Raw genomic sequence first — 16,391 nt, forward strand, 5'->3', positions numbered from 1 at the left:
CAGGAAATTTTGATGAAGACAATTTTTAGTCACTTTTTATGGGAGAGTTGCACCTCTATTAACATAACAGTGCATCTTGAGATCTCACTTTGTCCAGTAAAGCTCATTTATATGAGTGTATAAATGTAAAGAATGCCTTTAGCTTAACACCCATATGCAGTCCAGATAATTCCAATACAGAAATGTACAATGGGAATTAAACAGGTACAGACAGGAACAACAGATATGAGAGCTGTTATGTATCTTCCAAAAATTAAGTAAGCAAGAATTGCCTAGACTTGAAAAGATATTGGTATAATAAAGATCTCTGAATATTATGGTGAAAGGGGAAGGAAAATAATTATTCAGTGTTTCTTACAATGTCACAATTAGAGGGCTTTTAATGAGGTTACAGACAGCAGATTCGACACAAGTAATGCAAGAGAAAGTACTCTTTTTTTTCATAGAATGCATAATCAAATTGTGGCTCTCAGTGCCAACAGAACATTTCAGAGACTGAAATAGAGACAATTAGAAAAGCTGATGGAGAGTAAATTCATCAGCTGTTTTTATGTATGTTGGATGTCAGTAATCCTTTGTTGCAGGAGTCTGAGAGAGGGTACCAGCCTTGTAACACTTTTTTAATCTCTCCTTTATGTGACATTTCTTATGGATATTGTTTCAGACAGGATGTTGGATAGATGGATCTTTCAATAGTAAGTCTGTGTTTATATTCTTATATGGAAAATACTGGGGAAAGGGAGTCCAGGATGGTGTCCAGAGAAGGGCTACAAAGCTGCTGAGGGGTTTGGAGTGCAAGCCCTATGAGGAGAGGCTGAGGGAGCTGGGGTTGCTTAGCCTGGAGAAGAGGAGGCTCAGGGGAGACCTTATTGCTCTCTACAACTACCTGAAGGGAGGTTGTAGCCAGGTGAGGGTTGGTCTCTTTTCCCAGACAACCTATGACAGAACAAGAAGACACAGTCTCAAGCTGTGCCAGGGGAGGTTTAGGCTGGATGTTAGGAAGAAGTTCTTCATAGGAAGAGTGATTGGCCATTGGAATGTGCTGCCCAGGAAGGTGGTGGAGTCACCATCACTGGAGGTGTTTAGGAAGAGACTGGATGGGGTGCTTGGTGCCATGATTTATTTGATTAGATGGTGTTGGGTGGTAGGTTGGACTTGATGATCTCAAAGGTCTTTTCCAGCCTGGTTAATTCTGCATCCTGCATTCTGAATTTGGAAACCCAGCATCAGCAGGAAATAGTGCAATGCGCTGGAAGCCTATTGTTAATACATGGACTGGAGCATCCGAGATGGTCTGGGGAAGAGACGGGCCATCAACCGGGATCAAGCATACAAGTCAAGGGGTTTAGATTGAAGTGGATATTGACTAAAACGGGAAATGTCATCTCATGATTCTTCACTGGGGGACAAATAAAAAAGATAGATTTGTACTAGACTAGACTAGACTAGACTAGAATAGAATAGAATAGAATAGACCAGACCAGGTTGGAAGAGACCTTCGAGATCAACAAGTCCAATCTATCACCCAACGTCATCTAATCAACTAAACCATGTCACCAAGTGCCTCGTCCAGTCTCCTCTTAAACACCTCCAGAGATGGCGACTCCACCACCTCCCTGGGCAGCCCATTCCAATGGCCAATCACTCTCTCTGTGTAGAATTTCTTCCTAACATCCAGCCTAAACCTCCCCTGGCACAGCTTGTCCTCTTGTTCTGTCACAGGTTGTCTGGGAGAAGAGACCAACCCCCACCTGACTACAACCTCCCTTCAGGTAGTTGTCGAGAGCAATAAGGTTTCCCCTGAGCCTCCTCTTCTGCAGGCTAAGCAACCCCAGCTCCGTCAGCCTCTCCTATCTTAGCACAAACAAGTTTCATGTGATCTTCCACAGTACTTTCCCTATTCCTAGGCAAAACAGAACATGTGGACCAAGTAAACGAAGAGCTGACAAGGTACCAAGTTTAATATTGCGGTAAAGGCTTGAGGGTCTTTCACCATCCTAATGAGGCAATACTCTGTTTTGTGTTGGCTCTGTATGAGTACCTGGAGCACATGCATTGCAGGATTACATCTGAAACATTGGTAATAACAGCTTAAAGCAAAAAGTATTCAACACAAAGGCAAAGAAAATTAGGTAATACTGAATAAAGGAGCTGTTCTGGTAGGTAATTTTCTCCACTCTGTGTATATAAGCATATTGCATACTTTAATTTTGTTTTATTAGTTGTCTAAGTTGTAGGCATGTGTGAGATGCACAGGCTAAGTGGAACAGAAGCTGAAGTTGAGGTCCTCTTTGATTCAGTATTTTCATTAGAGTTCTTCGTGTAGAGAAGAAATTATATCTGTTGATAGCACAAAACTGTAAGTTGTTGTCAACACAGCAAGAGCCAAATGAAATAAGGGAAGAATGGAGTGGCCTTTAGATCACATAAAATAGACACAGGATGAAATGATAAGTAATGTGTGCCAGGGTTAATTGAAGGTTTTCTTGTAATAACTGGAAGCTCATAATTTAGAAATGACAGAAGAAGGAAAAGAGATAGAAGGGTTCTGACTGAGCCATGAATAGTTAGACCAACTAATGTCATGTGAATGAATCAAATGTAACAACAAGAAATGTTTTTCATAGATACAAGGAAGAATCAATGTCATTGCATAAGGTACTTGTGGGACCTTATCTGGGACACTGAAATTCTGATTATTTGTGTTCATGAAATTAGTGTATTCTTGTGACTGACAGCAAGGTAGAGCCTAAAGGAAAAATAATGATTTCATTAACCTGTTTCTTTTCCAGTGGACCAAACACTGGAAAAGAGCATGTATGTAAAGAGTATGTATGTAAAACAGCTGTGTTGGAAGCAACAGAATGTCTTTGAGTAGGGAATATATCACCACCAAAATGTTCAAAGTGCTGACACAGGAACAGTGTGGCCAGCAGGAGCAGGGAGGTCATTCTCCCCCTTTACACTGCACTGGTTAGGCCACACCTTGAGTCCTGTGTCCAGTTCTGGGCCCCTCAGTTTAGGAAAGATGTTGAGTTGCTGGAATGAAGGGCAACAAAGCTGGGGAGGGGTTTGGAGCACAAGCCCTATGAGGAGAGGCTGAGGGAGCTGGGGTTGCTTAGCCTGGAGAAGAGGAGGCTCAGGGGAGACCTTATTGCTATTTACAACTACCTGAAGGGAAGCTGTAGCCAGGTGGGGGATGGTCTCTTCTCCCAGGCAACCAGCACCAGAACAAGAGGACACAGTCTCAAGCTGCAACAGGGGAGGTTTAGACTGGATGTTAGGAAGAAAATTCTTCATAGAGAGAGTGATTGCCCATTGGAATGGGCTGCCTGAGGAGGTGGTGGAGTCACCATCACTGGAGGTGTTTAGAAGGAGACTTGATGGGGTACTTGCCATGGTTTAGTTGATTAGATGGTGTTGGATGATGGGTTGGAAATTATGATCTCAAAGGTCTTTTCCAACCTGATCTATTCTATTCTATTCTATTCTATTCTATTCTATTCTATTCTATTCTATTCTATTCTATTCTATTCTATTCTATTCTATTCTATTTGTTGCTGGCTGATCTGTTAGGCTAAGGTGGCTGAAAGGAATGCAGCTTAAGAGTATAGCCAAGATACAGAAAATGCTGAGCTGCCATCCAGTGTACCTCTAACCAAATCCAGGTTGTACATTTTCTTATCTGATGCTAGAAATAGCAGGTGAAGGACATTCAGTCATCACCTCTATTCCTGATTTTTCTTGAAAATGGGACAAAGTTAAAAATCTATACTTGTGTAAGCTAGCTTGGTTAAGCTTCCCAAACACAGACCTATTCAACATTTGAAATGCCCTAATTCATCCTCACTATCTCCTAAAGAGCCAAAGGACTTCTGTAGATCATGGGCCATATTTACCAGTGCCACATCAATCTCCTAGATGCCATAAATTGACAGGCAGCTAAATTACATCATGCTGAGATTATCAATGATTTCTCAAACAAAATCATCAAGGTACTTGAAGGGAAAACTAGCCAGCTGGACTAGTGTAGAAGATTACTTTTACCAGGTTACATTCAGAAGTTATGAAATAAAGATTTACATATGACCCAGAGAAATATTAAAGTAAGCTTGAGTAATACACCTAACATAGTAAGATATTGATTTGAGTAATTGTACAAGCAAGTAAAACAGAACTGTGATTCAATTTATTTCAACAGACCCTGAAAAGGTCTCTTCAGGTCCTTGTTAATAAATGTGTTTTTCCCTCCCATCTCAGTTATTTCTGCTAATAGCAATCCCTTGCTCTGGCTGCTATTTCTTGTCTGACATTCTTTATTGTTATCACCTTCAGAAAATCAGTATAATCCTACAGAGCACAGATCTAGATAGGCTGCTTGTCCAGTGGTGGTGGTGAAAGAGCAAATACTGCTTTTATTTCAGATGTCTGTCTGGAGCTGTCAGAGTTTATTACACTGCACATGAAAACGCTGGTATTCAGAAACTCTCAGCGGTGCAGGAAGCTGACTGCAACTGTCTCCAGCTGAAAGGACTGTTGATCATGTTATTGGCAATTCCCTGTCACAAAGTCCTGTGATTGGCAACATGTAGCTGCTCAGCTCTGAGTTTCATAAAGCTTAGATGGTCCCTCCTCAGTGACAGCAGCCCAGCAATGTGTCAGGTAAAAGCAGGCTGGTCTCACGTTGAATTGCTACAGGGCAGGTCATACAAGCTGTTATTGGTATTATTTAATACACCCATAAATAATTCCTCCTAGTTTTAGCACTGAATTTTATATATTTCATTCTCTTTTCTTTTTTCCTTCCTTTCAGATACTTTTCTTGGGAAAGGCTGATCTGGGTAATGAGCTATGACAAAGGGGCTTGCTTCATTTCTCATTTTCTTTCTTGAGTGCCAGAAGCCTTTACAGTTTCTGACCCAACCAGTTCTTTCAGGTCTGAAGGCACTAAAGCCTTAGAGAAGTTGACATAGTTTTCCATTTAGATTACTAGAAAATGTATTATAAGAATAATCTCTAATAAATTTTCCCCCTAAATGGACCCAGAGCTTCTCCAGCTCTCTTAGAAACACACAGAAACATTCAAGCATTCAAAAATGCTCAATTTATTGGGAAAATGCTCTGAGATTTCACTCTGTTTCTTCTCCAGCAATCTGAGCTCAGTCAGAGCCACATCTTCCTATTGTATTCATAGAATCATAGAATCAATAAGGTTGGAAAAGACCTCAAAGATCATCAAGTCCAACCTGTCACCCAACACCTCATGACTAAATCATGGCACCAAGTGTCACATCCAATCCCCTTTTGAACACCTCCAGGGATGGTGACTCCATCACCTCTCTGGGTGCACATTCCAATGGCTAGCAACTCTCTCTGGGAAGAACTTCCTCCTCACCTCAAGCCAAAACTTCCCCTGGCTCAGTTTGAGACTGTTTTTTCTTGTTCTGGTGCTGGTTGCCTGGGAGAAGGGACCAACCCCCTCCTGGCTACAGCCTCCCTTCAGGTAGTTGTAGAGAGCAATGAGGTCTCCCCTGAGCCTCCTCTTCTCCAGGCTAAACAACTCCAGCTCCCTCAGCCTCTCCTCGTAGGGCTTGTGCTATAGGCCTCTCCCCAGCCTTGTTACCCATCTCTGGACACGTTCAGGAGTCTCAATATCCTTCTTAAATTGAGGGGCTCAGAACTGGACACAGTCCTCAAGGAGTGGCCTAAGCAGTGCTGAGTACAGGGGCACAATGACTTCCCTGCTCCTGATCCCCCACTTCCATACTCTTCAGTTGCTTCCTTCACTACAAACTTGTGGTCAGCTAGCAGTATTTCTAAAAGGATGTTTCATAAGAACTCTATGTTTTGCAACTGCCTGCTACGATGAACAAGAGACTTCCCATTAAAATCTTTGACCATATGCTCAAAAGTGCAACTGTCATGTTTTGGATAATATGAACATTTGTATTTTTAGAGGTGATGTTAAGCCATTGTTTTTGTAAGCATATTATCAAGCTGAGCTGTATTTTGCAGCTGTATTTTGCTCTTATTGTGTACTATTTCAACAGCATTCAACAGCACTATTTCCAAATTAGATATTCTTACAAGCAAGGATAAGCAGTAAGTTCTCTACAGAGGAATTTTAGGTCTTCATTTAGAAAGCCTTTGGTATACTGAGCCTGTAGGCAGTACAAATACTAAATATCTCCGTTTCAAAGGACTTCAGAAAACAGTGGGATGTCTGAAGTCTTTGAGAAGCCTACACAGTAATGCTATGCTGAACAAACCTCTAAATGTGTCAATTCAAATTTGTAAGTGTGTTTTATTACATACAAGGCTTGCTTCATTGGTGAGGATGTCTATGTACAAAGCAGTACACCGCTGGATAATGATGCCTTCCAAAATGATACATGAAATTAGACTTAATCTTGAGTCTAGAACTGAGCTTATATTGGAATGAGCAATTTTTATCTTAAATAGCAAATTTATCTTAAACAGCAGTCTAGAAAGAAAGGGAAGGTAGAGGAAGGAGCTGAAATAGAAGTGGGCTGGGTGTTGAGCTTCTGTTTAAATCATGAAAGAATAATATTTCAGCCCATTATAGAAATATGCTGCTCAAAATCCATCAAAAGTAGTAATAATAATCTTGAATTCCAGGATAAGTGGGGGTTTAATGTTAGCTTGAGTATTGGAGACTGTAGTTTAAAAGGAGAAAAGAATGATATCTTGGTGTCTGTGCTGGCATTCAAGAGAGGAAGATATTTTTTTCTACCTGTAAAGAGATCATTATTGGTTGAAAAAGGAAAGATTGTTCTCTGCTTTAGGTTTATTTTATATTGATTTATGCTGGAATGAATATATTGGAATATATTGGAAAGAAAGCAAAATTCATCTCTATCTCAGAAAAAGCTCTGAATTCATCAGATGCTCTGGAACAATCAAGACCTAATCAATTTTAATTGTATGTAACAAGTCACTACCTCCAGGAAGTGTAATATAGATTAGCTGTGAAACTTGGCTGAGTGTTTGCTGCATGCTCCATGTCAAAAGCAGCGAGTGTAAATGTCGGTGGCATAACTGATTTGGGACACTGGCAGTGTGTAGTAAATCAATATTGTCGTAATTACAGTTTCTTGAGGCAATTATGTAGTAGTCAGAGAAAGATGGCATGTTTAGCTATTGTATAATTTATAAAAGCTTAACTAGTTCATTAATAAATTGATTGTCTGTGAAGCATTTTAAAAAGCCTACTCAGGGGCTTCCCATTCTACTAATCTAACTAGGATATTCCTAATGGGGACTGCATAATGTGCTTTGGTTAGAATCATGGGTCACCATGCTTGGTAGTAAGACACAGACCCAGAGATATCATGGCATTAGAGTTCACCATCCCTGTACAGTCTCCAGTTCCCACAACCAGGCAGAGGGTGCAGGGGGAGAAGAGAAGAGAAGAGAAGAGAAGAGAGAAGAGAAGAGAAGAGAAGAGAAGAGAAGAGAAGAGAAGAGAAGAGAAGAGAAGAGAAGAGAAGAGAAGAGAAGAGAAGAGAAGAGAAGAGAAGAGAAGAGAAGAGAAGAGAAGAGAAGAGAAGAGAAGAGAAGAGAAGAGAAGAGAAGAGAAGAGAAGAGAAGAGAAGAGAAGAGAAGAGAAGAGAAGAGAAGAGAAGAGAAGAGAAGAGAAGAGAAGAGAAGAGAAGAGAAGAGAAGAGAAGAGACGAGACGAGACGAGACGAGACCAGGTTGACAAGACCTTTGAGATCATCGAGTCTAACCTATCACTCAATTCTATCTAATTTAGAATTTAGAATAATCCAGGTTGGAAGAGACCTTCAAGATCATCGTGTCCAACCCATCAACCAATCCAACCCACCTAAACAACTAAACCATGGCACAAAGCACCCCATCAAGTCTTCTCCTGAAAGCCTCCAATGATGGTGACTCCACCACTTCCCTGGGCAGCCCATTCCAATGGGCAATCACTTTCTCTGTATAGAACTTCTTCCTAACATCCAACCTAAACCTCCCCTGGTGCAGCCTGAGACTCTGTCTGCTGATTTGCAAGGCAGTGCATCCACTGTTATTCATCACACATCACATCAAACTACTGAATGCATTGCAATGATTCCACAATGTGATTTGGAAGCAAATCAACTTCTTTTGCATCACTTGAAATACTTTTTTAAGTAACTGTAAGTCATTGTTCTGTACAGGGCAGACAGTGATACTTTAGTGACTAATGCCTGGGAGCCAGCCAGCTGCTGTGGCAGCACCACCATGGAAAAGGTGAGCGAGCCCATTGATTCTTCCTGGGGCCTTGGGACAAGAGTGGCTGAAGAATGTAGCAGATGTAGTGTGGTCACGGGAAGGTTTCAGCATTGCTGCTTGTGCCAAGAGCTGCCATGAGGGCAGACAGTTGCAAAGCAATATGAATGGATTCCTTCAAGCCAAGCCTTTGGGTAATTTTCAACACAAAGCATGCCACATTGCTTTTTCTCAGACAGGTGATGCCAAGGCTCTTCTGGCTTTGTAGCATCTGGCAACACTATTTAAGCATTACCCCTATCCCAGAGATCATGTTAATTTTCTTACTGAACAAAGCCTGCAATAGAAAATCCTTATTGAATCATAAAAATGATGAGTTAATCACCAACATGAGTGGTTATTAATGGTCAAACACCACATTCACCTGCTGATGGATAGCTTCATTGCATGTTGCCATACATTTACATTGCAAGGGCAGGCTGTGCTGTGCAGCACTGGGAATGAGGTGGTGGTCAGTAGTATAGGACGAAAGAGTAGTCAGTACCAAAGCAACTAAGTCCTCCGTGGAATGTCAAAGCCAATGGTGTGGGTATAACTTCACCTCAGAGGAGGGGTGAAGAGGAGTGCTGCTCTCGTCACCCTGTAGCAGCAGTGGGCTGTGGCTGGTGCTTGGTTGTCCATCAAGGGAGAGCCACAACTGGATTTGGTTTTTTATTCTTTATTTATCTGGTTTAGGCCTCATTAAAATTTTATTTGAGAATTGGGCAGTCCCAAAAGATGGAATTTATCATGCCTAAACCAGGAGAGCAGTAACACCCAATTCACTTTTAAAACAGGTTTCATACTTCCTTTAGGAGGAAGTATGCTGTAGTGTCTGGGGTGTCCTAAGCATTTCTGAATGCCATATGAAGGCTGCTGAGACTGGTTAGTGCTTCATCTCACATTTCTATTTTGATGTCTCTTGCTTGGCATTATAGGGAAAATTATGCATTGTGAAGATAAGTCAGGATAGGCATGTGCTTGCATAAAACACTGATTTTTCTTTCAAACCCTATTCTCTTGCACTCTCAGCATGTCTCCAGGCGTTGTGCTGTTCACATGAACATTCAGGCTGATCCGGCAAAGCTATTCCTACACGCCTGCCCAGAAAGCCCAGCAGAGGCTCAAGTCCTGTAGGCCCCCAAGACCCTTTGAGGATTTGGAAAGCCCTCAATGATCTCACAATGCACTGCAACAGGACAAGTGAGCCACACAGAAGCAGAGGCAGCATGCTGACTTGCTTGCTCCCAGGAAGCACCCTGCCACGCTGCTCCTCCTGAAAACAAAAGCAGGCATTTAAAATAAACACTAAGATAAAGCCAAACTTTTCTTCCTGAAAGAAACTTTTCACTCTGATGTCCCTCCTCTCTAATAAATGGTTAACATTACAGCATTTATTTGATTAAAGAGGATTCAGGGAGCTACTAGTTAGAGATTGCTGCAAAATACACTGGTATTCATGCATGAATATTCTTTACAGCTTCCTTGTTAATGAGTGCAGGCAGCTCAGCTCGCTGCCCAGCCAGAACTTCTCTGCCTTAATCAAAGCAGTACCCTTGCTCAGTTTCTTCCCTTATGGAAATAATTAATGCTATGACAATGCATTCCTTCTTTACTCTGTGTGCTGCAATTTTCAATGTCACTCTTCGCAGTTATGAATGTATTTCCTTAATTAGGCTCCAGCATAGTCAGACTTGGAAAATGTGGGATCTTACTCAGAAATGAATAGATGAGTGAAATGACTCATTGAATGCACTTTAGGTGTGCTTGAGAATTCCTCCTCCCTCCCCACACCTTGGTGGATGGTGTGGTGTAAATGGACAAATGGACCTAGAAGAAAATGCTCTAAAGAGGAAAAATGTGGAGAAGTGTGGTAAGAAGTAAATATTTAGGTAAAGGATTGGAAACCAAAATAGTTGTTAAAACAGAGGAGAGAAAAAGATACAGTGAACCACAGTTAAAATATACAGAACTCTCCTTCTCTCTCAAGCAACCAGCACCAGAACAAGAGGACACAGTCTCAAGCTGTGCCAGGGGAGGTTTAGGCTGGATGTTAGGAAGAAATTCTTCACAGAAAGAGTGATTGGCCACTGGAATGGGCTGCCCAGGGAGGTGGTGGACTCCCCATCCCTGGAGGTGTTTAAGAGGGGATTGGACATGGTACTTGGTGCTATGGTTTAGTTATGAGGTCTGTGGTGACAGGTTGCACTTGATGATCTTTGAGGTCTCTTCCAACCTTGGTGATTCTGTGATTCTTCAGAACTATTTTAATTGCATCTTCTGCAGAGGTCAGGAAAGCAAACAGATGATACGGAAGCTCTGGGAAGACCTTATAGAAGCATTTCTATATCTGAAAGGGATCAAAAGGAGGGCTGGGGAGGGACTGTTTAGAAGGGCTTGTAGTGATAGGACAAGGGGCAACGGTTTGAAACTGGAGCAGGGTAGAGTTAGGTTAGACTTGAGGAGAAAGTTTTTCACAATGAGGGTAGTGAAAGGCTGGAACAGGTTGCCCAGGAATACAGTGGAAGCCCCATCCCTGGAGACATCCAAGCTCAAACTTGATGAGGCCCTGAGCAACCTGATACAGTTAAAGATATCCCTACTCACTACAGGGGGTTTGGACAAGATGACCTTTGAGAGTCCCTTCCAACCCAATGCATTCCATGATTCTATGATGATAGACAGCAGGCAAGGAAAAGCCTGTTCCATGGCAAGACTAATCATTATTCACATCAGACTGAGGAAGAGTAATGGGAAGGATGGCATAAAGACAGGGAAGGCTGACCTCCTGGTCAAAAGAAATGGGTGCTGTTATCTTTTGTGTACATTCATTATATTTTAATGAAGCTTCATTTGCCATTTCACACAGAAAATTGGTGTTTGTAATGCAACTCTTCTCTCCCCTCTTCTCCCCCCCCCCCCCCTTTTCTACGCATGGTCCTGATTGGTTTGAGCTGATTTTTCTTTGCGCTCCTCTGGAGGAACTTCAACCAAATGCATGTGTTATTTATGTTATTATTTAAATACTGACTTCTTGGTTGATTACTGCACAATAAGACCAAGACAATTTTCAATTTTTAAAAGTTGTTTTAAATGGCCCATGGGTGCACAATTATTTTTTTTCCAGTTTGTCATATTTGATGGCCATTTGTGCTAAAGAAAGCAAAAAGATTGCCATAAACAATTGATTTTTCACAGTGCAGAAAATATAAGGATTTGTTTCTTGGCATATGCAGAAACTGAAAAAAAGAGATGCAAGGCAAGCACTTGGGAAAAGAACAAAACAGTAAGATCCAAACAGAGGTGGCTTCAGCCAGTGAAAAAGGTAAGCGTACCATACCATGAGCCCCTGTGGATAATCATAGAATCACAGAATCATAGAATCAATAAGGTTGGAAAAGACCTCAAAGATCATCAAGTCCAACCTGGCACCCAACACCTCATGACTACAAAACCATGGCACCAAATGCCATGTCCAATCCCCTCTTGTACACCTCCAGGGTTGGTGACTCCACCACCTCCCTGGGCAGCACATTCTAATGGCTAACAACTCTCTCTGTGAAGAACTTTCTCCTCACTTCAAGCCTAAACTTCCCCTGGTGCAGCTTGAGACTGTGTCCTCTTGTTCTGGTTCTGGTTGCCTGGGAGAATAGACCAATAATAGAGCAATGAGAAGCAAATCACATCAGTATGTGAAAAGGACAACAGAACTCCAGTGACAACTGTCTGCTTTCAAAATAGTATGGCAAGTCAGGAGGTGATAAAGAGGCAATTGGTTTAAAAGAGTTGTGTGTGATCTAGAGAGTTTGGTGTGGCACTTCATGAAATCTTATCCAAAGAGCTGACTTGCATAAACACAAAGGTCTTAAGCAAAATAAGATCCAGAATGCAAATTCAATTGCTAAGGCATAGCAAGAGGTGTCAGAAATGTTGGTGCCTTGAGAACAGACTCATGTATTCCTCTAGATTTGCCAGCAAAACAGCATGGAAGTTACCAGCTATGAGAAGTTACCTTGCCAGTTTACTGCCTTCTCATGGCAGAGAAGCAGCCCTGGCTGGTTGGGTGGCTACAGCATCAGGTGATGTGAACGCAGCCCGAAGACAGTGCATGCTTTGACATCCTTATTGATTCTTTCCCTAGGAGAATCCATATCACTTAGTTTGATCTGCATAACTGTACGAAACCCCTTATCTAATAATTTGTCATCAAGACTGTATTTCTCTTCTTCATAAAAAATGCTTTACAGAAAGAAAGCCAGGCTTGGTTTAAAAGCCATTGGTGTGGAGCTCTGAAGGTTCCATTTGATTTTTCCATATAGGACCCCCAGGGAGACGCTAATCCAAAACCTGTAGTCCATCTGGACAATTTCTGAGCTATCTTACCTGCAAAATGACATGGATCTCTGAAAAAAAAAAGATCCAGACAAACAAACATTTGCAGCCAGTCTGTGTTCTTAACACAGGGCACCGCACTCAGGAGTCAGGTGGCAAACTGGAACATTTTATTGTATTGCACTGCACGACCGCAGTAAACCCAGGACAGAGCCTAAAGCTTTGGTAGTGAAATGATGTTCCAGGCTTTTTATTGGAAAAAAAAAAAAAAAATATCCTGGAAATAATAAATAATAAAATATTAAAACCATGTAGCAAGCAGTGTTATATTAGCAGGTTTAATAACTTTCCTCAGATATTACTTTGTAATTCATGAAACGACCGTGACCACATCAGCAGTGTGGGTGACTACTGTGTTGGTGAGATATAGCTATTGCAGCACACATTTGCTGTCACCATGGGCTCACAGATAATAAACATAATTGCCTCCATGGTACCAGCCAGTGCCTCTCCTCGCATAAATTACTTTGCAATGACGTGACCTATCCTCGTGTGGTGCGCTGTGCTGCTATTGTATGTCGTGATCCCATTTCAGCACAGTATTAGCTGCACTGCATCAAAGCTGTGGAACTGGTGAACAGAACTCCTAGAAGATTTCAACCATTTATTGAACTCAAAAAAAAAAAAGGGAAAATCTAATTCTTGCTGAAGCTTCAAGAAGGTCCTTGGGATTTTGTCTTGGTAATGTGCAATTTTTTTCCCTATAACACATTGCATATACATGCTTATAGAATCAGATTTGCACTTCTAGATTTACACATATATCTGTTTTACACTTCCACCCCCTCTCCTGGAACAGTCTAGACAGCTTTACAAGATTGATAGACAGGAGAGTGTCTCAAAGGCTACACTTTTCTGTCCAAACCTGCTCAGATGTTTAACAACCTTTGGCAATAGCCCTGGATCTGGAGGAGTAAACTCGGTTTTTTGAGATGACACGAGTGCTTGGAGAAACATCACTGCATCAAACATAACTCAGCTGGAAACTGAAGAGCATGGTCTTGCACACAATGCATAGTATCAGCAAGCTGTTAGATAAATGCCAAGGTATCTGATAGCTGTCCTTTCTTCCCTGCTTCCTGCTATTATTGCTTTCCTATTTCAGACCCTTCCTTCCCTAGTAGCAATGGTAACATAATATTGCAAAGCTGAGATGGGCAGATGATCTCTCTATTCAGTCTGAGGCAAAACCTGTTTCTAGCAGCATAATCTTTATTTCTGGTATTTCTGCCTAACTCTATGTAATATTAAATCTTTGGAGAGAATAGTATCCTGGGGTGCATCAATAAAAGTGTGTCCAGCAGGTCTAGGGAGGTTCTTCTACCTCTCTACTCTGCCCTGGTGAGACCACACCTGGAATACTGCCTCCGGTTTTGGGCTCCCCACTTCAAGAAAGACAGAGAACTGCTAGAGAAGATCCGATGGAGAGCCACGAGGATGATTAGGGGATTTGAGCATCTCCCCTATGAAGAGAGACTGAGAGCCCTGGGGCTGTTTAGTCTTGAGAAGAGAAGACTGAGAGGGGATCTCATCAATGTGTATAAATATCTGAGGGGTGAGTGTCAAGTGGAGGGGGGCAAACTCTTGGTGGTGCACAATAATAAGACAAGGAACAATGGGTTGAAACTTGAACATAGAAAGTTTCACCACAACGTGAGGAGAAACTTCTTTACAGTGAGGGTAAGATGGAGCACTGGAACAGGCTGCCCAGAGAGGTTGTGGAGTCTCCTTCTCTGGAGACTTTCAAAACCCACCTGGATGCATTCCTGTGCAGACTACCCTAAGTGATCCTGCTTTGGCAGGGGGGTTGGACCTTCCAGCCTCTAACGTCCTGTGATACTGTGATAATGTTAATTTTCTGTGAATGATCCATCTCTAGAACTCCAGTCTGACAAAAATCTGTTTGTTATCAGCATCACTGGGTGTGCACAAGGGCTTACTTGCAAATGGTGTGAGATATGGGGAAAGCTTGTCTTCCATGTCTGGGTGTTGAATGCCTTCCTGAAGAACTGCTACCAGGCATCTTGGCATGATTCAATCCTGCTGTGTCTGGCTGGGAACCAACTAAGTACAGTACACAGATTTGACTAGAGAAAACAGACATTGTGCTTACCCTTGAAGGACTTCTAAGAAGAGCTTTCTGATATAAACTGACTGGTATTCATCACAGGATACATTCACAGTTTGTGATTCTCTAGTGAATTAAACTCTTTGTACTTTTCCTCTTATCTCTTGTGCAATTTTATATACTTGATTTTTGCTTTCAGTGTCTTTTAACATTATTATGAAGAGCACAAGGCTTCTCAGCAGGCTACAAAAAGGAAATGCCTGCTGATGTAAACAGTCCAGGCCCCTTCAGTTCAGCCTGTGAAATGGTTTTCTGCTTGTTGGGTTTTTTGGAGTGGTCTGTCTTTATTGTTTAAATTGATCAGCAAAATCCTAGTTCTTCAGAAATTATGCAGGTATGAAATGATGCATGAGCTGCAGAACAAAAGAAACAAGGCAAATTAGAGGGAAGGCAGAAGAAGGAGTGGGTTACTATGCAGGGAAATAAATGGCATTTTACATTGCTGTGAAAACCGTGAAATATTTATTTGCTTTTCCTTTCCATTCAGCATAAGCAAATAAATATTCTGTGACTAGTAGCAATGAGCTCCTGATGGGCTCACGTCTTCTCTGTGTTTCATCATGACAGGAGAACTAACAAATAAACCTGAAAGAGAACCTCAGACATCAAAGCATGGTGAAGGGGACCCAACACCACTGTAAATACTGACATGTGGAATTTGTGCTGTAACTACAGTAGACTGTGTCTGACAAAACACTCTGATAATGATCTCAGTCCTTCCTTTGAAGTTCTGATTGCCAAATATATCTACTGTGACAAGGATTTAACTTGTAAGTCTGACTTAAAATGAAATTGGAGTTTGCCCTGTAGTTAGAACTGCAATAGCAGGGATTTTCCTGTGTGCACTCCCAGTGCACTTAGTCACTCGTTCCCTTGGGGGGGGCTCCAGGAGCTCCCCAGCCAGTCGTTTCATGGAGGAGACACAGGATTGGTTTGGTTCAGTGGACTGATGTGTGGCAAAGTATGCAGCTGAACTCCTATGAGCTTCACTAGGAAGCATTTGACGAGTTTTGACAGCTGCTCTCTTAGGGGGAATTTTAAAGAGTCCTGCTGATTCCCCTTGGGCAGCCTCTGCTGCATATAGACCAACTGATAGATGTTGCTGCTTCACTTTGGTGTGCTGAGCAACATCCAGGGTGGTGACGCTGGCCTTCACAGACACTCTCTGAGACCGTTCCCTCCACAGAATTGACCAGACTGCACATAAATAGGACAGCTGTAGGGTCAATAGAAACTCTTTCTGCAGATGCAGTAATGACCATGTGAGAAAAATCTTTTTAATATATTTAATATAGAGAAAGCTTTTACATAGTTGAAGAAAAATCAATCACAATTGATCTTCCTTGTCTGAATGTGAACATGGAATAGAATAGAATAGAATAGAATAGAATAGAATAGAATAGAATAGAACAGAACAGAACAGACCAGACCAGGTTGGAAAAGACCTTTGAGATCATTGAGTCCAACCTATCACCCAACACTATCTAATCAACTAAACCATGGCACCAAGCACCCCATCCGGTCTCTTCCTAAAGACCTCCACCACCACCCTGGGCAGCACATTCCAATGGCCAATCACTCTTTCTATGAA

Source organism: Melanerpes formicivorus, unplaced genomic scaffold (genome assembly GCF_026170545.1).
Source record: "Melanerpes formicivorus ecotype bairdi unplaced genomic scaffold, bMelFor1.0.p_v2 SCAF_1, whole genome shotgun sequence".
Taxonomy (NCBI): Eukaryota; Metazoa; Chordata; class Aves; order Piciformes; family Picidae; genus Melanerpes; species Melanerpes formicivorus.